Source organism: Telmatherina bonti, assembly GCF_933228915.1.
Source record: "Telmatherina bonti genome assembly, chromosome: 1".
NCBI lineage: Eukaryota > Metazoa > Chordata > Actinopteri > Atheriniformes > Telmatherinidae > Telmatherina > Telmatherina bonti.
This window is the reverse complement of record NC_136619.1, coordinates 1,476,550-1,500,530: the sequence shown is the minus strand read 5'-3', so window position 1 is coordinate 1,500,530 and position 23,981 is coordinate 1,476,550.

Genomic DNA, 23,981 nt, shown 5'->3' with positions numbered 1-23,981 from the left:
CAATAAAACTGTTTCAAAGGTGAGGACTATAAATCTCTTGCAAAGGCTAGGTCCATCAAACTGTTCCAACGGCGAGGACCAAAAGACTGTTCCAAAGGCGAGGGCCATAAAACTGTTCCAAAGGCAAGAACCATAAAACTGTTCCAAAGACGAGGACCATGAAACTGTTCCAAAGGCGAGGGCCATAAAACTGTTCCAAAGGTATGGACCATAAAACTGTTCCAACGGCGAGGACCATATAACTGTTCCAAAGGTGAGGACCATAAAACTGTTCTAAAGAAGAGGACCATAAAACTGTTCCAAAGGCTATGGCCATAAAACTGTTCCAAAGGCAAGAACCATAAAACTGTTCCAAAGACTAGGACCATAAAACTGTTCCAAAAACGAGGACCATAAAACTGTTCCAAAGGCGGGTTCCATAAAACTGTTGCAAAGGCGAGGACCATAAATTGTTCCTAAGGCGAGGACCATAAAGCTGTTCCAAAGGCGAGGACCATAAAACTGTTCCAAAGGCGAGGGCCATAAAACTGTTCCAAAGGCGAGGACCATAAAACTGTTCCAAAGACGAGGACCATAAAACTGTTCCAAAGGCGAGGACCATAAAACTGTTCCAAAGACTAGGACCATAAAACTGTTCCTAAGTCGAGGACCATAAAACTGTTCCAAAGACTAGGACCATAAAACTGATCCAAAAGCGGATACCAGAAAACTCTTCGAAAAGCGAGGACTATAAAACTGTTCCAAAGGCGAGGACCATAAATTGTTCCAAAGGCGAGGACCATAAAACTGTTCCAAAGGCGAGGACCATTAAACTGTTCCAAAGACGAGGACAATAAAACTGTTCCAAAGGCGAGGACTATAAAACTCTTGCAAAGGCTAGGTCCATCAAACTGTTCCAACGGCGAGGACCATATAACTGTTCCAAAGGTGAGGACCATAAAACTGTTCTAAAGAAGAGGACCATAAAACTGTTCCAAAGGCTATGGCCATAAAACTGTTCCAAAGGCAAGAACCATAAAACTGTTCCAAAGGCGAGAACCCTAAAACTGTTCCAAAAACGAGGACCTTAAAACTGTTCCAAAGGCGGGTTCCATAAAACTGTTGAGAAGGCGAGGACCATAAAAGTGTTCCAAAGTAGGGACCATAAAACTGTTCCAAAGGTGAGGACCATAAAACTGTTCCAAAGGCGGATACCAGAAAACTGCTCCAAAAGCGGGTTCCATAAAACTGTTGCAAGGCGAGGACCATAAAACTGTTCATAAGGCGAGGACCATAAAACTGTTCCAAAGGTATGGACCATAAAACTGTTCCAAAAGCGGATACCAGAAAACTGCTCGAAAAGCGAGGACTATAAAACTGTTCCAAAGGCGGGGACCATAAATTGTTCCTAAGGCGAGGACCATTAAACTGTTCCACAGACGAGCACAATAAAACTGTTCCAAAGGCGAGGACTATAAAACTCTTTCAAAGGCGAGGTCCATAAAACTGTTCCAACGGCGAGGACCATATAACTGTTCCAAAGGCGAGGACCATAAAACTGTTCCAAAGGTATGGACCATAAAACTGTTCCAAAAGCGGATACCAGAAAACTGCTCCAAAAGCGAGGACTATGAAACTGTTCCAAAGGCGAGGACCATAAATTGTTCCTAAGGCGAGGACCATAAAACTGTTCCAAAGGCGAGGGCCATAAAACTGTTCCAAAGGCGAGGACCATAAAACTGTTCCAAAGGCGAGGGCCATAAAACTGTTCCAAAGGCGAGGACCATAAAACTGTTCCAAAGACGAGGACCATGAAACTGTTCCAAAGGCGAGGACCATAAAACTGTTCCAAAGACTAGGACCATAAAACTGTTCCTAAGTCGAGGACCATAAAACTGTTCCAAAGACTAGGACCATAAAACTGATCCAAAAGCGGATACCAGAAAACTGTTCCAAAAGCGGATACCAGAAAACTGCTCCAAAAGCGAGGACTATAAAACTGTTCCAAAGGCGAGGACCATAAATTGTTCCAAAAGCGAGGACCATAAAACTGTTCCAAAGGCGAGGACCATAAATTGTTCCTAAGGCGAGGACCATTAAAGTGTTCCAAAGGCGTGGACAATAAAACTGTTCCAAAGGCGAGGACTATAAAACTCTTGCAAAGGCTAGGTCCATAAAACTGTTCCAACGGCGAGGACCATATAACTGTTCCAAAGGTGAGGACCATAAAACTGTTCTAAAGAAGAGGACCATAAAACTGTTCCAAAGGCTATGGTCATAAAACTGTTCCAAAGGCAAGAACCATAAAACTGTTCCAAAGGCGAGAACCATAAAACTGTTCCAAAAACGAGGACCTTAAAACTGTTCCAAAGGCGGGTTCCATAAAACTGTTGCAAAGGCGAGGACCATAAAAGTGTTCCAAAGGCGGATACCAAAGAACTGCTCCTAAAGCGAGGACAATAAAACTGTTCCAAAAGTGATAACCATAAAAGTGTTCCAAAGGCAGATATCATAAAACTTTTCCAAAGGCGAGGGCCATAACACTGTTCCAAAGGCGGATACAATAAAATTGCTCCAAAAGCGAGGACCATAAAACTGTTCCAAAGACGAGGACCATAAAACTGTTCCAAAGATGAGGACCATAAAACTGTTCCTATGGCAGATACCATAAAACTGTTCCAAAGTAGGGACCATAAAACTGTTCCAAAGGCGAGGAACATAAAACTGTTCCAAAGGCGGATACCAGAAAAATGCTCCTAAAGCGAGGGCCATAAAACTGTTCCAAAAGCGAGTACCATTAAACTGTTCCAAAGGCGAGGACCATAAAACTGTTCCAAAGGCGAGGACCATAAAACTGTTCCAAAGGCGAGGACCATAAAACTGTTCCAAAGGCGAGGACCATAAAACTGTTCCAAAGCTATGGACCATAAAACTGTTCCAAAAGCGGATACCGGAAAACTGCTCGAAAAGCGAGGTCTATTAAACTGTTCCAAAGGCGAGGACCATAAATTGTTCCTAAGGCGAGGACCATTAAAGTGTTCCACAGACGAGCACAATAAAACTGTTCCAAAGGCGAGGACTATAAAACTCTTTAAAAGGCTAGGTCCATAAAACTGTTCCAACGGCGAGGACCATATAACTGTTCCAAAGGCGAGGACTATAAAACTGTTCCAAAAGTGAGGACCATAAATTGTTCCAAAGGTGAGGACCATAAAACTGTTCCAAAGGCGAGGACCATTAAACTGTTCCAAAGACGAGGACAATAAAACTGTTCCAAAGGCGAGGACTATAAAACTCTTGCAAAGGCTAGGTCCATAAAACTGTTCCAACGGCGAGGACCATATAACTGTTCCAAAGGTGAGGACCATAAAACTGTTCTAAAGAAGAGGACCATAAAACTGTTCCAAAGGCTATGGCCATAAAACTGTTCCAAAGGCAAGAACCATAAAACTGTTCCAAAGGCGAGAACCATAAAACTGTTCCAAAAACGAGGACCTTAAAACTGTTCCAAAGGCGGGTTCCATAAAACTGTTGCAAAGGCGAGGACCATAAAAGTGTTCCAAAGGCGGATACCAAAAAACTGCTCCTAAAGCGAGGACCATAAAACTGTTCCAAAAGTGATAACCATAAAAGTGTTCCAAAGGCAGATATCATAAAACTGTTCCAAAGGCGAGGGCCATAACACTGTTCCAAAGACGAGGACCATAAAACTGTTCCAAAGGCGGATACCAGAAAACTGCTCCAAAAGCGAGGACCATAAAACTGTTCCAAAGGCGAGGACCATAAAAGTGTTCCAAAGGCGGGGACCATAAAACTGTTCCAGAGGCGGATACCAGAAAACTGCTCCACAAGCGAGGACCATAAAACTGTTCCAAAGGCGAGGACCATGAAACTGTTCCAAAGGCGGATACCATAACACTGTTCCAAAGGCATGGACCATGAAATTGTTCCAAAGGCGAGGACCATAAAACTGTTCCAAAATTATGGACCATAAAACTGCTGCAAAAGCGAGGACTATAAAACTGCTCCAAAGGCGAGGACCATAAAAGTGTTCCAAAGGTATGGACCATAAAACTGTTCCAAAGGCGAGGACCATAAATTGTTCCAAAGGCGAGGACCATAAAACTGTTCCAAAGGCGAGGACCATTAAACTGTTCCAAAGACGAGGACAATAAAACTGTTCCAAAGGCGAGGACTATAAAACTCTTGCAAAGGCTAGGTCCATAAAACTGTTCCAACGGCGAGGACCATATAACTGTTCCAAAGGTGAGGACCATAAAACTGTTCTAAAGAAGAGGACCATAAAACTGTTCCAAAGGCTATGGCCATAAAACTGTTCCAAAGTCAAGAACCATAAAACTGTTCCAAAGGCGAGAACCATAAAACTGTTCCAAAAACGAGGACCTTAAAACTGTTCCAAAGGCGGTTTCCACAAAGCTGTTGAGAAGGCGAGGACCATAAAAGTGTTCCAAAGGCGGATACCAAAAAACTGCTCCTAAAGCGAGGACCATAAAACTGTTCCAAAAGTGATAACCATAAAAGTGTTCCAAAGGCAGATATCATAAAACTGTTCCAAAGGCGAGGGCCATAACACTGTTCCAAAGGCGGATACCAGAAAACTGCTCCAAAAGCGAGGACCATAAAACTGTTCCAAAGGCGAGGACCATAAAACTGTTCCAAAGACGAGGACCATAAAACTGTTCCTATGGCAGATACCATAAAACTGTTCCAAAGTAGGGACCATAAAACTGTTCCAAAGGCGAGGACCATAAAACTGTTCCAAAGGCGGATACCAGAAAACTGCTCCAAAAGTGGGTTCCATAAAACTGTTGCAAGGCGAGGACCATAAAACTGTTCCAAAGGCGAGGACCATAAAACTGTTCCAAAGGTATGGACCATAAAACTGTTCCAAAAGCGGATACCAGAAAACTGCTCGAAAAGCGAGGTCTATTAAACTGTTCCAAAGGCGAGGACCATAAATTGTTCCTAAGGCGAGGACCTTTAAACTGTTCCACAGACAAGCACAATAAAACTGTTCCAAAGGCGAGGACTATAAAACTCTTTAAAAGGCTAGGTCCATAAAACTGTTCCAACGGCGAGGACCATATAACTGTTCCAAAGGCGAGGACCATAAAACTGTTCCAAAGGTATGGACCATAAAACTGTTCCAAAGGCAAGGGCCATAAAACTGTTCCAAAGGCGAGGACCATAAAACTGTTCCAAAGACGAGGACCATAAAACTTTTCCAAAGGCGAGGACCATAAAACTGTTCCAAAGACTAGGACCATAAAACTGTTCCTAAGTCGAGGACCATAAAACTGTTCCAAAGACTAGGACCATAAAACTGATCCAAAAGCGGATACCAGAAAACTGTTCGAAAAGCGAGGACTATAAAACTGTTCCAAAAGTGAGGACCATAAATTGTTCCAAAGGCGAGGACCATAAAACTGTTCCAAAGGCGAGGACCATTAAACTGTTCCAAAGACGAGGACAATAAAACTGTTCCAAAGGCGAGGACTATAAAACTCTTGCAAAGGCTAGGTCCATAAAACTGTTCCAACGGCGAGGACCATATAACTGTTCCAAAGGTGAGGACCATAAAACTGTTCCTATTGCGGGGACCATTTAACTGTTCCAAAGTAGGGACAATAAAACTGTTCCAAAGGCGAGGACCATAAAACTGTTCCAAAGGCGAGGGCCATAAAACTTTTCCAAAGGCGAGGACCATAAAACTGTTCCAAAGGCGAGGACCATAAAAGTGTTCCAAAGGCGAGGGCCATAAAACTGTTCCAAAGGCGAGGGCCATAAAACTGTTCCAAAGACTAGGACCATAAAACTGATCCAAAAGCGGATACCAGAAAACTGTTCGAAAAGCGAGGACTATAAAACTGTTCCAAAAGTGAGGACCATAAATTGTTCCAAAGGTGAGGACCATAAAACTGTTCCAAAGGCGAGGACCATTAAACTGTTCCAAAGACGAGGACAATAAAACTGTTCCAAAGGCGAGGACTATAAAACTCTTGCAAAGGCTAGGTCCATAAAACTGTTCCAACGGCGAGGACCATATAACTGTTCCAAAGGTGAGGACCATAAAACTGTTCTAAAGAAGAGGACCATAAAACTGTTCCAAAGGCTATGGCCATAAAACTGTTCCAAAGGCAAGAACCATAAAACTGTTCCAAAGGCGAGAACCATAAAACTGTTCCAAAAACGAGGACCTTAAAACTGTTCCAAAGGCGGGTTCCATAAAACTGTTGCAAAGGCGAGGACCATAAAAGTGTTCCAAAGGCGGATACCAAAAAACTGCTCCTAAAGCGAGGACCATAAAACTGTTCCAAAAGTGATAACCATAAAAGTGTTCCAAAGGCAGATATCATAAAACTGTTCCAAAGGCGAGGGCCATAACACTGTTCCAAAGACGAGGACCATAAAACTGTTCCAAAGGCGGATACCAGAAAACTGCTCCAAAAGCGAGGACCATAAAACTGTTCCAAAGGCGAGGACCATAAAAGTGTTCCAAAGGCGGGGACCATAAAACTGTTCCAGAGGCGGATACCAGAAAACTGCTCCACAAGCGAGGACCATAAAACTGTTCCAAAGGCGAGGACCATGAAACTGTTCCAAAGGCGGATACCATAACACTGTTCCAAAGGCATGGACCATGAAATTGTTCCAAAGGCGAGGACCATAAAACTGTTCCAAAATTATGGACCATAAAACTGCTGCAAAAGCGAGGACTATAAAACTGCTCCAAAGGCGAGGACCATAAAAGTGTTCCAAAGGTATGGACCATAAAACTGTTCCAAAGGCGAGGACCATAAATTGTTCCAAAGGCGAGGACCATAAAACTGTTCCAAAGGCGAGGACCATTAAACTGTTCCAAAGACGAGGACAATAAAACTGTTCCAAAGGCGAGGACTATAAAACTCTTGCAAAGGCTAGGTCCATAAAACTGTTCCAACGGCGAGGACCATATAACTGTTCCAAAGGTGAGGACCATAAAACTGTTCTAAAGAAGAGGACCATAAAACTGTTCCAAAGGCTATGGCCATAAAACTGTTCCAAAGTCAAGAACCATAAAACTGTTCCAAAGGCGAGAACCATAAAACTGTTCCAAAAACGAGGACCTTAAAACTGTTCCAAAGGCGGTTTCCACAAAGCTGTTGAGAAGGCGAGGACCATAAAAGTGTTCCAAAGGCGGATACCAAAAAACTGCTCCTAAAGCGAGGACCATAAAACTGTTCCAAAAGTGATAACCATAAAAGTGTTCCAAAGGCAGATATCATAAAACTGTTCCAAAGGCGAGGGCCATAACACTGTTCCAAAGGCGGATACCAGAAAACTGCTCCAAAAGCGAGGACCATAAAACTGTTCCAAAGGCGAGGACCATAAAACTGTTCCAAAGACGAGGACCATAAAACTGTTCCTATGGCAGATACCATAAAACTGTTCCAAAGTAGGGACCATAAAACTGTTCCAAAGGTGAGGACCATAAAACTGTTCCAAAGGCGGATACCAGAAAACTGCTCCAAAAGTGGGTTCCATAAAACTGTTGCAAGGCGAGGACCATAAAACTGTTCCAAAGGCGAGGACCATAAAACTGTTCCAAAGGTATGGACCATAAAACTGTTCCAAAAGCGGATACCAGAAAACTGCTCGAAAAGCGAGGTCTATTAAACTGTTCCAAAGGCGAGGACCATAAATTGTTCCTAAGGCGAGGACCTTTAAACTGTTCCACAGACAAGCACAATAAAACTGTTCCAAAGGCGAGGACTATAAAACTCTTTAAAAGGCTAGGTCCATAAAACTGTTCCAACGGCGAGGACCATATAACTGTTCCAAAGGCGAGGACCATAAAACTGTTCCAAAGGTATGGACCATAAAACTGTTCCAAAGGCAAGGGCCATAAAACTGTTCCAAAGGCGAGGACCATAAAACTGTTCCAAAGACGAGGACCATAAAACTTTTCCAAAGGCGAGGACCATAAAACTGTTCCAAAGACTAGGACCATAAAACTGTTCCTAAGTCGAGGACCATAAAACTGTTCCAAAGACTAGGACCATAAAACTGATCCAAAAGCGGATACCAGAAAACTGTTCGAAAAGCGAGGACTATAAAACTGTTCCAAAAGTGAGGACCATAAATTGTTCCAAAGGCGAGGACCATAAAACTGTTCCAAAGGCGAGGACCGTTAAACTGTTCCAAAGACGAGGACAATAAAACTGTTCCAAAGGCGAGGACTATAAAACTCTTGCAAAGGCTAGGTCCATAAAACTGTTCCAACGGCGAGGACCATATAACTGTTCCAAAGGTGAGGACCATAAAACTGTTCTAAAGAAGAGGACCATAAAACTGTTCCAAAGGCTATGGCCATAAAACTGTTCCAAAGGCAAGAACCATAAAACTGTTCCAAAGGCGAGAACCATAAAACTGTTCCAAAAACGAGGACCTTAAAACTGTTCCAAAGGCGGGTTCCATAAAACTGTTGCAAAGGCGAGGACCATAAAAGTGTTCCAAAGGCGGATACCAAAAAACTGCTCCTAAAGCGAGGACCATAAAACTGTTCCAAAAGTGATAACCATAAAAGTGTTCCAAAGGCAGATATCATAAAACTGTTCCAAAGGCGAGGGCCATAACACTGTTCCAAAGACGAGGACCATAAAACTGTTCCAAAGGCGGATACCAGAAAACTGCTCCAAAAGCGAGGACCATAAAACTGTTCCAAAGGCGAGGACCATAAAAGTGTTCCAAAGGCGGGGACCATAAAACTGTTCCAGAGGCGGATACCAGAAAACTGCTCCAAAAGCGGGTTCCATAAAACTGTTGCAAGGCGAGGACCATAAAACTGTTCCAAAGGCGAGGACCATAAAACTGTTCCAAAGGTATGGACCATAAAACTGTTCCAAAAGCGGATACCAGAAAACTGCTCGAAAAGCGAGGTCTATTAAACTGTTCCAAAGGCGAGGACCATAAATTGTTCCTAAGGCGAGGACCTTTAAACTGTTCCACACACGAGCACAATAAAACTGTTCCAAAGGCGAGGACTATAAAACTCTTTAAAAGGCTAGGTCCATAAAACTGTTCCAACGGCGAGGACCATATAACTGTTCCAAAGGCGAGGACCATAAAACTGTTCCAAAGGTATGGACCATAAAACTGTTCCAAAGGCGAGGGCCATAAAACTGTTCCAAAGGCGAGGACCATAAAACTGTTCCAAAGACGAGGACCATAAAACTTTTCCAAAGGCGAGGACCATAAAACTGTTCCAAAGACTAGGACCATAAAACTGTTCCTAAGTCGAGGACCATAAAACTGTTCCAAAGACTAGGACCATAAAACTGATCCAAAAGCGGATACCAGAAAACTGTTCGAAAAGCGAGGACTATAAAACTGTTCCAAAAGTGAGGACCATAAATTGTTCCAAAGGCGAGGACCATAAAACTGTTCCAAAGGCGAGGACCATTAAACTGTTCCAAAGACGAGGACAATAAAACTGTTCCAAAGGCGAGGACTATAAAACTCTTGCAAAGGCTAGGTCCATAAAACTGTTCCAACGGCGAGGACCATATAACTGTTCCAAAGGTGAGGACCATAAAACTGTTCTAAAGAAGAGGACCATAAAACTGTTCCAAAGGCTATGGCCATAAAACTGTTCCAAAGGCAAGAACCATAAAACTGTTCCAAAGGCGAGAACCATAAAACTGTTCCAAAAACGAGGACCTTAAAACTGTTCCAAATGCGGGTTCCATAAAACTGTTGCAAAGGCGAGGACCATAAAAGTGTTCCAAAGGCGGATACCAAAAAACTGCTCCTAAAGCGAGGACCATAAAACTGTTCCAAAAGTGATAACCATAAAAGTGTTCCAAAGGCAGATATCATAAAACTGTTCCAAAGGCGAGGGCCATAACACTGTTCCAAAGACGAGGACCATAAAACTGTTCCAAAGGCGGATACCAGAAAACTGCTCCAAAACGAGGACCATAAAACTGTTCCAAAGGCGAGGACCATAAAAGTGTTCCAAAGGCGGGGACCATAAAACTGTTCCAGAGGCGGATACCAGAAAACTGCTCCAAAAGCGAGGACCATAAAACTGTTCCAAAGGCGAGGATCATGAAACTGTTCCAAAGGAGGATACCATAACACTGTTCCAAAGGCATGGACCATGAAATTGTTCCAAAGGCGAGGACCATAAAACTGTTCCAAAATTATGGACCATAAAACTGCTGCAAAAGCGAGGACTATAAAACTGCTCCAAAGGCGAGGACCATAAAAGTGTTCCAAAGGTATGGACCATAAAACTGTTCCAAAGGCGAGGACCATAAATTGTTCCAAAGGCGAGGACCATAAAACTGTTCCAAAGGCGAGGACCATTAAACTGTTCCAAAGACGAGGACAATAAAACTGTTCCAAAGGCGAGGACTATAAAACTCTTGCAAAGGCTAGGTCCATAAAACTGTTCCAACGGCGAGGACCATATAACTGTTCCAAAGGTGAGGACCATAAAACTGTTCTAAAGAAGAGGACCATAAAACTGTTCCAAAAGTGATAACCATAAAAGTGTTCCAAAGGCAGATATCATAAAACTGTTCCAAAGGCGAGGGCCATAACACTGTTCCAAAGGCGGATACCAGAAAACTGCTCCAAAAGCGAGGACCATAAAACTGTTCCAAAGGCGAGGACCATAAAACTGTTCCAAAGACGAGGACCATAAAACTGTTCCTAATGCAGATACCATAAAACTGTTCCAAAGTAGGGACCATAAAACTGTTCCAAAGGCGAGGACCATAAAACTGTTCCAAAGGCGGATACCAGAAAACTGCTCCAAAAGCGGGTTCCATAAAACTGTTGCAAGGCGAGGACCATAAAACTGTTCCAAAGGCGAGGACCATAAAACTGTTCCAAAGGTATGGACCATAAAACTGTTCCAAAAGCGGATACCAGAAAACTGCTCGAAAAGCGAGGTCTATTAAACTGTTCCAAAGGCGAGGACCATAAATTGTTCCTAAGGCGAGGACCTTTAAACTGTTCCACAGACGAGCACAATAAAACTGTTCCAAAGGCGAGGACTATAAAACTCTTTAAAAGGCTAGGTCCATAAAACTGTTCCAACGGCGAGGACCATATAACTGTTCCAAAGGCGAGGACCATAAAACTGTTCCAAAGACGAGGACCATAAAACTTTTCCAAAGGCGAGGACCACAAAACTGTTCCAAAGACTAGGACCATAAAACTGTTCCTAAGTCGAGGACCATAAAACTGTTCCAAAGACTAGGACCATAAAACTGATCCAAAAGCGGATACCAGAAAACTGTTCGAAAAGCGAGGACTATAAAACTGTTCCAAAAGTGAGGACCATAAATTGTTCCAAAGGCGAGGACCATAAAACTGTTCCAAAGGCGAGGACCATTAAACTGTTCCAAAGACGAGGACAATAAAACTGTTCCAAAGGCGAGGACTATAAAACTCTTGCAAAGGCTAGGTCCATAAAACTGTTCCAACGGCGAGGACCATATAACTGTTCCAAAGGTGAGGACCATAAAACTGTTCTAAAGAAGAGGACCATAAAACTGTTCCAAAGGCTATGGCCATAAAACTGTTCCAAAGGCAAGAACCATAAAACTGTTCCAAAGGCGAGAACCATAAAACTGTTCCAAAAACGAGGACCTTAAAACTGTTCCAAAGGCGGGTTCCATAAAACTGTTGCAAAGGCGAGGACCATAAAAGTGTTCCAAAGGCGGATACCAAAAAACTGCTCCTAAAGCGAGGACCATAAAACTGTTCCAAAAGTGATAACCATAAAAGTGTTCCAAAGGCAGATATCATAAAACTGTTCCAAAGGCGAGGGCCATAACACTGTTCCAAAGACGAGGACCATAAAACTGTTCCAAAGGCGGATACCAGAAAACTGCTCCAAAAGCGAGGACCATAAAACTGTTCCAAAGGCGAGGACCATAAAAGTGTTCCAAAGGCGGGGACCATAAAACTGTTCCAGAGGCGGATACCAGAAAACTGCTCCAAAAGCGAGGACCATAAAACTGTTCCAAAGGCGGATACCAGAAAACTGCTCCAAAAGCGGGTTCCATAAAACTGTTGCAAGGCGAGGACCATAAAACTGTTCCAAAGGCGAGGACCATAAAACTGTTCCAAAGGTATGGACCATAAAACTGTTCCAAAAGCGGATACCAGAAAACTGCTCGAAAAGCGAGGTCTATTAAACTGTTCCAAAGGCGAGGACCATAAATTGTTCCTGAGGCGAGGACCTTTAAACTGTTCCACAGACGAGCACAATAAAACTGTTCCAAAGGCGAGGACTATAAAACTCTTTAAAAGGCTAGGTCCATAAAACTGTTCCAACGGCGAGGACCATATAACTGTTCCAAAGGCGAGGACCATAAAACTGTTCCAAAGGTATGGACCATAAAACTTTTCCAAAGGCGAGGACCACAAAACTGTTCCAAAGGCGAGGACCATAAAACTGTTCCAAAGACGAGGACCATAAAACTTTTCCAAAGGCGAGGACCATAAAACTGTTCCAAAGACTAGGACCATAAAACTGTTCCTAAGTCGAGGACCATAAAACTGTTCCAAAGACTAGGACCATAAAACTGATCCAAAAGCGGATACCAGAAAACTGTTCGAAAAGCGAGGACTATAAAACTGTTCCAAAAGTGAGGACCATAAATTGTTGCAAAGGCGAGGACCATAAAACTGTTCCAAAGGCGAGGACCATTAAACTGTTCCAAAGATGAGGACAATAAAACTGTTCCAAAGGCGAGGACTATAAAACTCTTGCAAAGGCTAGGTCCATAAAACTGTTCCAACGGCGAGGACCATATAACTGTTCCAAAGGTGAGGACCATAAAACTATTCTAAAGAAGAGGACCATAAAACTGTTCCAAAGGCTATGGCCATAAAACTGTTCCAAAGGCAAGAACCATAAAACTGTTCCAAAGGCGAGAACCATAAAACTGTTCCAAAAACGAGGACCTTAAAACTGTTCCAAAGGCGGGTTCCATAAAACTGTTGCAAAGGCGAGGACCATAAAAGTGTTCCAAAGGCGGATACCAAAAAACTGCTCCTAAAGCGAGGACCATAAAACTGTTCCAAAAGTGATAACCATAAAAGTGTTCCAAAGGTAGATATCATAAAACTGTTCCAAAGGCGAGGGCCATAACACTGTTCCAAAGACGAGGACCATAAAACTGTTCCAAAGGCGGATACCAGAAAACTGCTCCAAAAGCGAGGACCATAAAACTGTTCCAAAGGCGAGGACCATAAAAGTGTTCCAAAGGCGGGGACCATAAAACTGTTCCAGAGGCGGATACCAGAAAACTGCTCCAAAAGCGAGGACCATAAAACTGTTCCAAAGGCGAGGACCATGAAACTGTTCCAAAGGAGGATACCATAACACTGTTCCAAAGGCATGGACCATGAAATTGTTCCAAAGGCGAGGACCATAAAACTGTTCCAAAATTATGGACCATAAAACTGCTGCAAAAGCGAGGACTATAAAACTGCTCCAAAGGCGAGGACCATAAAAGTGTTCCAAAGGTATGGACCATAAAACTGTTCCAAAGGCGAGGACCATAAATTGTTCCAAAGGCGAGGACCATAAAACTGTTCCAAAGGCGAGGACCATAAAACTGTTCCAAAGGCGAGGGCCATAAAACTGTTCCAAAGGCGAGGACCATAAAACTGTTCCAAAGACGAGGACCATGAAACTGTTCCAAAGGCGAGGACCATAAAACTGTTCCAAAGACTAGGACCATAAAACTGTTCCTAAGTCGAGGACCATAAAACTGTTCCAAAGACTAGGACCATAAAACTGATCCAAAAGCGGATAGCAGAAAACTGTTCGAAAAGCGAGGACTATAAAACTGTTCCAAAGGCGGGTTCCACAAAGCTGTTGAGAAGGCGAGGACCATAAAAGTGTTCCAAAGGCGGATACCAAAAAACTGCTCCTAAAGCGAGGACCATAAAACTGTTCCAAAAGTGATAACCATAAAAGTGTTCCAAAGGCAGATATCATAAAACTGTTCCAAAGGCGAGGGCCATAACACTGTTCCAAAGGCGGATACCAGAAAACTGCTCCAAAAGCGAGGACCATAAAACTGTTCCAAAGGCGAGGACCATAAAACTGTTCCAAAGACGAGGACCATAAAACTGTTCCTAATGCAGATACCATAAAACTGTTCCAAAGTAGGGACCATAAAACTGTTCCAAAGGCGAGGACCATAAAACTGTTCCAAAGGCGGATACCAGAAAACTGCTCCAAAAGCGGGTTCCATAAAACTGTTGCAAGGCGAGGACCATAAAACTGTTCCAAAGGCGAGGACCATAAAACTGTTCCAAAGGTATGGACCATAAAACTGTTCCAAAAGCGGATACCAGAAAACTGCTCGAAAAGCGAGGTCTATTAAACTGTTCCAAAGGCGAGGACCATAAATTGTTCCTAAGGCGAGGACCTTTAAACTGTTCCACAGACGAGCACAATAAAACTGTTCCAAAGGCGAGGACTATAAAACTCTTTAAAAGGCTAGGTCCATAAAACTGTTCCAACGGCGAGGACCATATAACTGTTCCAAAGGCGAGGACCATAAAACTGTTCCAAAGACGAGGACCATAAAACTTTTCCAAAGGCGAGGACCACAAAACTGTTCCAAAGACTAGGACCATAAAACTGTTCCTAAGTCGAGGACCATAAAACTGTTCCAAAGACTAGGACCATAAAACTGATCCAAAAGCGGATACCAGAAAACTGTTCGAAAAGCGAGGACTATAAAACTGTTCCAAAAGTGAGGACCATAAATTGTTCCAAAGGCGAGGACCATAAAACTGTTCCAAAGGCGAGGACCATTAAACTGTTCCAAAGACGAGGACAATAAAACTGTTCCAAAGGCGAGGACTATAAAACTCTTGCAAAGGCTAGGTCCATAAAACTGTTCCAACGGCGAGGACCATATAACTGTTCCAAAGGTGAGGACCATAAAACTGTTCTAAAGAAGAGGACCATAAAACTGTTCCAAAGGCTATGGCCATAAAACTGTTCCAAAGGCAAGAACCATAAAACTGTTCCAAAGGCGAGAACCATAAAACTGTTCCAAAAACGAGGACCTTAAAACTGTTCCAAAGGCGGGTTCCATAAAACTGTTGCAAAGGCGAGGACCATAAAAGTGTTCCAAAGGCGGATACCAAAAAACTGCTCCTAAAGCGAGGACCATAAAACTGTTCCAAAAGTGATAACCATAAAAGTGTTCCAAAGGCAGATATCATAAAACTGTTCCAAAGGCGAGGGCCATAACACTGTTCCAAAGACGAGGACCATAAAACTGTTCCAAAGGCGGATACCAGAAAACTGCTCCAAAAGCGAGGACCATAAAACTGTTCCAAAGGCGAGGACCATAAAAGTGTTCCAAAGGCGGGGACCATAAAACTGTTCCAGAGGCGGATACCAGAAAACTGCTCCAAAAGCGAGGACCATAAAACTGTTCCAAAGGCGGATACCAGAAAACTGCTCCAAAAGCGGGTTCCATAAAACTGTTGCAAGGCGAGGACCATAAAACTGTTCCAAAGGCGAGGACCATAAAACTGTTCCAAAGGTATGGACCATAAAACTGTTCCAAAAGCGGATACCAGAAAACTGCTCGAAAAGCGAGGTCTATTAAACTGTTCCAAAGGCGAGGACCATAAATTGTTCCTGAGGCGAGGACCTTTAAACTGTTCCACAGACGAGCACAATAAAACTGTTCCAAAGGCGAGGACTATAAAACTCTTTAAAAGGCTAGGTCCATAAAACTGTTCCAACGGCGAGGACCATATAACTGTTCCAAAGGCGAGGACCATAAAACTGTTCCAAAGGTATGGACCATAAAACTTTTCCAAAGGCGAGGACCACAAAACTGTTCCAAAGGCGAGGACCATAAAACTGTTCCAAAGACGAGGACCATAAAACTTTTCCAAAGGCGAGGACCATAAAACTGTTCCAAAGACTAGGACCATAAAACTGTTCCTAAGTCGAGGACCATAAAACTGTTCCAAAGACTAGGACCATAAAACTGATCCAAAAGCGGATACCAGAAAACTGTTCGAAAAGCGAGGACTATAAAACTGTTCCAAAAGTGAGGACCATAAATTGTTGCAAAGGCGAGGACCATAAAACTGTTCCAAAGGCGAGGACCATTAAACTGTTCCAAAGACGAGGACAATAAAACTGTTCCAAAGGCGAGGACTATAAAACTCTTGCAAAGGCTAGGTCCATAAAACTGTTCCAACGGCGAGGACCATATAACTGTTCCAAAGGTGAGGACCATAAAACTATTCTAAAGAAGAGGACCATAAAACTGTTCCAAAGGCTATGGCCATAAAACTGTTCCAAAGGCAAGAACCATAAAACTGTTCCAAAGGCGAGAACCATAAAACTGTTCCAAAAACGAGGACCTTAAAACTGTTCCAAAGGCGGGTTCCATAAAACTGTTGCAAAGGCGAGGACCATAAAAGTGTTCCAAAGGCGGATACCAAAAAACTGCTCCTAAAGCGAGGACCATAAAACTGTTCCAAAAGTGATAACCATAAAAGTGTTCCAAAGGTAGATATCATAAAACTGTTCCAAAGGCGAGGGCCATAACACTGTTCCAAAGACGAGGACCATAAAACTGTTCCAAAGGCGGATACCAGAAAACTGCTCCAAAAGCGAGGACCATAAAACTGTTCCAAAGGCGAGGACCATAAAAGTGTTCCAAAGGCGGGGACCATAAAACTGTTCCAGAGGCGGATACCAGAAAACTGCTCCAAAAGCGAGGACCATAAAACTGTTCCAAAGGCGAGGACCATGAAACTGTTCCAAAGGAGGATACCATAACACTGTTCCAAAGGCATGGACCATGAAATTGTTCCAAAGGCGAGGACCATAAAACTGTTCCAAAATTATGGACCATAAAACTGCTGCAAAAGCGAGGACTATAAAACTGCTCCAAAGGCGAGGACCATAAAAGTGTTCCAAAGGTATGGACCATAAAACTGTTCCAAAGGCGAGGACCATAAATTGTTCCAAAGGCGAGGACCATAAAACTGTTCCAAAGGCGAGGACCATTAAACTGTTCCAAAGACGAGGACAATAAAACTGTTCCAAAGGCGAGGACTATAAAACTCTTGCAAAGGCTAGGTCCATAAAACTGTTCCAACGGCGAGGACCATATAACTGTTCCAAAGGTGAGGACCATAAAACTGTTCTAAAGAAGAGGACCATAAAACTGTTCCAAAGGCTATGGCCATAAAACTGTTCCAAAGGCAAGAACCATAAAACTGTTCCAAAGGCGAGAACCATAAAACTGTTCCAAAAACGAGGACCTTAAAACTGTTCCAAAGGCGGGTTCCACAAAGCTGTTGAGAAGGCGAGGACCATAAAAGTGTTCCAAAGGCGGATACCAAAAAACTGCTCCTAAAGCGAGGACCATAAAACTGTTCCAAAAGTGATAACCATAAAAGTGTTCCAAAGGCAGATATCATAAAACTGTTCCAAAGGCGAGGGCCATAACACTGTTCCAAAGGCGGATACCAGAAAACTGCTCCAAAAGCGAGGACCATAAAACTGTTCCAAAGGCGAGGACCATAAAACTGTTCCAAAGACGAGGACCATAAAACTGTTCCTATGGCAGATACCATAAAACTGTTCCAAAGTAGGGACCATAAAACTGTTCCAAAGGCGAGGACCATAAAACTGTTCCAAAGGCGGATACCAGAAAACTGCTCCAAAAGCGGGTTCCATAAAACTGTTGCAAGGCGAGGACCATAAAACTGTTCCAAAGGCGAGGACCATAAAACTGTTCCAAAGGTATGGACCATAAAACTGTTCCAAAAGCGGATACCAGAAAACTGCTCGAAAAGCCAGGTCTATTAAACTGTTCCAAAGGCGAGGACCATAAATTGTTCCAAAGGCGAGGACCTTTAAACTGTTCCACAGACGAGCACAATAAAACTGTTCCAAAGGCGAGGACTATAAAACTCTTTAAAAGGCTAGGTCCATAAAACTGTTCCAACGGCGAGGACCATATAACTGTTCCAAAGGCGAGGACCATAAAACTGTTCCACAGACGAGCACAATAAAACTGTTCCTAAGGTGAGGACCATAAAACTGTTCCAAAGGCGAGGGCCATAAAACTGTTCCAAAGGCGAGGACCATAAAACTGTTCCAAAGGCGAGGGCCATAAAACTGGTCCAAAGGCGAGGACCATAAAACTGTTCCAAAGACGAGGACCATGAAACTGTTCCAAAGGCGAGGACCATAAAACTGTTCCAAAGACTAGGACCATAAAACTGTTCCTAAGTCGAGGACCATAAAACTGTTCCAAAGACTAGGACCATAAAACTGATCCAAAAGCGGATACCAGAAAACTGTTCGAAAAGCGAGGACTATAAAACTGTTCCAAAGGCGAGGACCATAAATTGTTCCAAAGGCGAGGACCATAAAACTGTTCCAAAGGCGAGGACCATTAAACTGTTCCAAAGACGAGGACAATAAAACCTTTCCAAAGGCGAGGACTATAAAACTCTTGCAAAGGCTAGGTCCATAAAACTGTTCCAACGGCGAGGACCATATAACTGTTCCAAAGGTGAGGACCATAAAACTGTTCTAAAGAAGAGGACCATAAAACTGTTCCAAAGGCAAGAACCATAAAACTGTTCCAAAGGCGAGAACCATAAAACTGTTTCAAAAACGAGGACCTTAAAACTGTTCCAAAGGCGGGTTCCATAAAACTGTTCCAAAGGCGAGGACCATATAACTGTTCCAAAGGTATGGACCATAAAACTGTTCCAAAAGCGGATTCCAGAAAACTGCTCGAAAAGCCAGGTCTATTAAACTGTTCCAAAGGCGAGGACCATAAATTGTTCCAAAGGCGAGGACCTTTAAACTGTTCCACAGACGAGCACAATAAAACTGTTCCAAAGGCGAGGACTATAAAACTCTTTAAAAGGCTAGGTCCATAAAACTGTTCCAACGGCGAGGACCATATAACTGTTCCAAAGGCGAGGACCATAAAACTGTTCCAAAGGTATGGACCATAAAACTGTTCCAAAAGTGGATACCAGAAAACTGCTCCAAAAGCGAGGACTATTAAACAGTTCCAAAGGCGAGGACCATAAATTGTTCCTAAGGTGAGGACCATAAAACTGTTCCAAAGGCGAGGGCCATAAAACTGTTCCAAAGGCGAGGACCATAAAACTGTTCCAAAGGCGAGGGCCATAAAACTGGTCCAAAGGCGAGGACCATAAAACTGTTCCAAAGACGAGGACCATGAAACTGTTCCAAAGGCGAGGACCATAAAACTGTTCCAAAGACTAGGACCATAAAACTGTTCCTAAGTCGAGGACCATAAAACTGTTCCAAAGACTAGGACCATAAAACTGATCCAAAAGCGGATACCAGAAAACTGTTCGAAAAGCGAGGACTATAAAACTGTTCCAAAGGCGAGGACCATAAATTGTTCCAAAGGCGAGGACCATAAAACTGTTCCAAAGGCGAGGACCATTAAACTGTTCCAAAGACGAGGACAATAAAACCTTTCCAAAGGCGAGGACTATAAAACTCTTGCAAAGGCTAGGTCCATAAAACTGTTCCAACGGCGAGGACCATATAACTGTTCCAAAGGTGAGGACCATAAAACTGTTCTAAAGAAGAGGACCATAAAACTGTTCCAAAGGCAAGAACCATAAAACTGTTCCAAAGGCGAGAACCATAAAACTGTTTCAAAAACGAGGACCTTAAAACTGTTCCAAAGGCGGGTTCCATAAAACTGTTCCAAAGGCGAGGACCATAAAAGTGTTCCAAAGGCGGATACCAAAAAACTGCTCCTAAAGCGAGGACCATAAAACTGTTCCAAAGACGAGGACCATAAAACTGTTCCTATGGCAGATACCATAAAACTGTTCCAAAGTAGGGACCATAAAACTGTTCCAAAGGCGAGGACCATAAAACTGTTCCAAAGGCGGATACCATAAAATTGCTCCAAAAGCGAGGACCATAAAACTGTTCCAAAGACGAGGACCATAAAACTGTTCCAAAGGCGGATACCAGAAAACTGCTCCAAAAGCGAGGACCATAAAACTGTTCCAAAGGCGAGGACCATAAAAGTGTTCCAAAGGCGGGGACCATAAAACTGTTCCAGAGGCGGATACCAGAAAACTGCTCCAAAAGTGAGGACCATATAAGTGTTCCAAAGGCGAGGACCATAAAAGTGTTCCAAAGGCGAGGACCATAAAACTGTTCCAAAGGCGAGGGCCATAAAACTGTTCCAAAGGCGAGGACCGTAAAACTGTTCCAAAGGCGAGGGCCATAAAACTGTTCCAAAGGCGAGGACCATAAAACTGTTCCAAAGACTAGGACCATAAAACTGTTCCAAAGGCGAGGACCATGAAACTGTTCCAAAGACGGATACCATAACACTGTTCCAAAGGCATGGACCATGAAATTGTTCCAAAGGCGAGGACCATAAAACTGTTCCAAAATTATGGACCATAAAACTGCTGCAAAAGCGAGGACTATAAAACTGCTCCAAAGGCGAGGACCATAAAAGTGTTCCAAAGGTATGGACCATAAAACTGTTCCAAAGACGAGGACCATAAAATTGTTCCAAAGACGAGGACAATAAAACTGTTCCAAAGGCGAGGACTATAAATCTCTTGCAAAGGCTAGGTCCATAAAACTGTTCCAACGGCGAGTACCATATAACTGTTCCAAAGGTGAGGACCATAAAACTGTTCCAAAGGTGAGAACCATAAAACTGTTCCAAAGGCGGGTTCCATAAAACTGTTGCAAGGCGAGGACCATAAAACTGTTCCAAAGGCGGATACCAGAAAAATGCTCCTAAAGCGAGGACCATAAAACTGTTCCAAAAGTGATAACCAAAACGTGTTCCAAAGGCGAGGACCATAAAAGTGTTCCAAAGGCGAGGACCATAAAACTGTTCCAAAGGCGAGGGCCATAAAACTGTTCCAAAAGCGAGGACCATAAAACTGTTCCAAAGACGAGTACCATATAACTGTTCCAAAGGCGAGGACCATAAAACTGTTCCAAAGGCGAGGACCATAAAACTGTTCCAAAGGCGAGGACCATAAAACTGTTCCAAAGGTATGGACCATAAAACTGTTCCAAAAGCGGATACCAGAAAACTGCTCGAAAAGCGAGGACTATAAAACTGTTCCAAAGGCGAGGACTATAAATTGTTCCAAAGGAGAGGGCCATAAAACTGTTCCAAAGGCGAGGACCATTAAACTGTTCCAAAGACGAGGACCAAAAAACTGTTCCAAAGACGAGGACCATAAAACTGTTCCAAAGGCGAGGACCATAAAACTGTTCCAAAGGTATGGACCATAAAACTGATCCAAAAGCGCATACCAGAAAACTGTTCGAAAAGCGAGGACTATAAAACTGTTCCAAAGGCGAGGACCATAAATTGTTCCAAAGGCGAGGACCATAAAACTGTTCCAAAGGCGAGGACCATTAAACTGTTCCAAAGACGAGGACAATAAAACTGTTCCAAAGGCGAGGACTATAAAACTCTTGCAAAGGCTAGGTCCATAAAACTGTTCCAACGGCGAGGACCATATAACTGTTCCAAAGGTGAGGACCATAAAACTGTTCTAAAGAAGAGGACCATAAAACTGTTCCAAAGGCTATGGCCATAAAACTGTTCCAAAGGCAAGAACCATAAAACTGTTCCAAAGGCGAGAACCATAAAACTGTTCCAAAAACGAGGACCTTAAAACTGTTCCAAAGGCGGGTTCCATAAAACTGTTGAGAAGGCGAGGACCATAAAAGTGTTCCAAAGGCGGATACCAAAAAACTGCTCCTAAAGCGAGGACCATAAAACTGTTCCAAAAGTGATAACCATAAAAGTGTTCCAAAGGCAGATATCATAAAACTGTTCCAAAGGCGAGGGCCATAACACTGTTCCAAAGGCGGATACCAGAAAACTGCTCCAAAAGCGAGGACCATAAAACTGTTCCAAAAACGAGGACCTTAAAACTGTTCCAAAGGCGGGTTCCATAAAACTGTTGAGAAGGCGAGGACCATAAAAGTGTTCCAAAGGCGGATACCAAAAAACTGCTCCTAAAGCGAGGACCATAAAACTGTTCCAAAAGTGATAACCATAAAAGTGTTCCAAAGGCAGATATCATAAAACTGTTCCAAAGGCGAGGGCCATAACACTGTTCCAAAGGCGGATACCAGAAAACTGCTCCAAAAGCGAGGACCATAAAACTGTTCCAAAGGCGAGGACCATAAAACTGTTCCAAAGACGAGGACCATAAAACTGTTCCTATGGCAGATACCATAAAACTGTTCCAAAGTAGGGACCATAAAACTGTTCCAAAGGCGAGGACCATAAAACTGTTCCAAAGGCGGATACCAGAAAACTGCTCCAAAAGCGGGTTCCATAAAACTGTTGCAAGGCGAGGACCATAAAACTGTTCCAAAGGCGAGGACCATAAAACTGTTCCAAAGGTATGGACCATAAAACTGTTCCAAAAGCGGATACCAGAAAACTGCTCGAAAAGCGAGGTCTATTAAACTGTTCCAAAGGCGAGGACCATAAATTGTTCCTAAGGCGAGGACCATTAAACTGTTCCACAGACGAGCACAATAAAACTGTTCCAAAGGCGAGGACTATAAAACTCTTTCAAAGGCTAGGTCCATAAAACTGTTCCAACGGCGAGGACCATATAACTGTTCCAAAGGCGAGGACCATAAAACTGTTCCAAAGGTATGGACCATAAAACTGTTCCAAAAGCGGATACCAGAAAACTGCTCCAAAAGCGAGGACTATTAAACTGTTCCAAAGGCGAGGACCATAAATTGTTCCTAAGGCGAGGACCATAAAACTGTTCCAAAGGCGAGGGCCATAAAACTGTTCCAAAGGCGAGGACCATAAAACTGTTCCAAAGGCGAGGGCCATAAAACTGGTCCAAAGGCGAGGACCATAAAACTGTTCCAAAGACGAGGACCATGAAACTGTTCCAAAGGCGAGGACCATAAAACTGTTCCAAAGACTAGGACCATAAAACTGTTCCTAAGTCGAGGACCATAAAACTGTTCCAAAGACTAGGACCATAAAACTGATCCAAAAGCGGATACCAGAAAACTGTTCGAAAAGCGAGGACTATAAAACTGTTCCAAAGGCGAGGACCATAAATTGTTCCAAAGGCGAGGACCATAAAACTGTTCCAAAGGCGAGGACCATTAAACTGTTCCAAAGACGAGGACAATAATACCTTTCCAAAGGCGAGGACTATAAAACTCTTGCAAAGGCTAGGTCCATAAAACTGTTCCAACGGCGAGGACCATATAACTGTTCCAAAGGTGAGGACCATAAAACTGTTCTAAAGAAGAGGACCATAAAACTGTTCCAAAGGCTATGGCCATAAAACTGTTCCAAAGGCAAGAACCATAAAACTGTTCCAAAGGCGAGAACCATAAAACTGTTTCAAAAACGAGGAACTTAAAACTGTTCCAAAGGCGGGTTCCATAAAACTGTTGCAAAGGCGAGGACCATAAAAGTGTTCCAAAGGCGGATACCAAAAAACTGCTCCTAAAGCGAGGACCATAAAACTGTTCCAAAGACGAGGACCATAAAACTGTTCCTATGGCAGATACCATAAAACTGTTCCAAAGTAGGGACCATAAAACTGTTCCAAAGGCGAGGACCATAAAACTGTTCCAAAGGCGGATACCAGAAAACTGCTCCAAAAGCGGGTTCCATAAAACTGTTACAAGGTGAGGACCATAAAACTGTTCCAAAGGCGGATACCAGACAAATGCTCCTAAAGCGAGGGCCATAAAACTGTTCCAAAGACGAGTACCATATAACTGTTCCAAAGGCGAGGACCATAAAACTGTTCCAAAGGCGAGGACCATAAAACTGTTCCAAAGGCGAGGACCATAAAACTGTTCCAAAGGTATGGACCATAAAACTGTTCCAAAAGCGGATACCAGAAAACTGCTCAAAGCG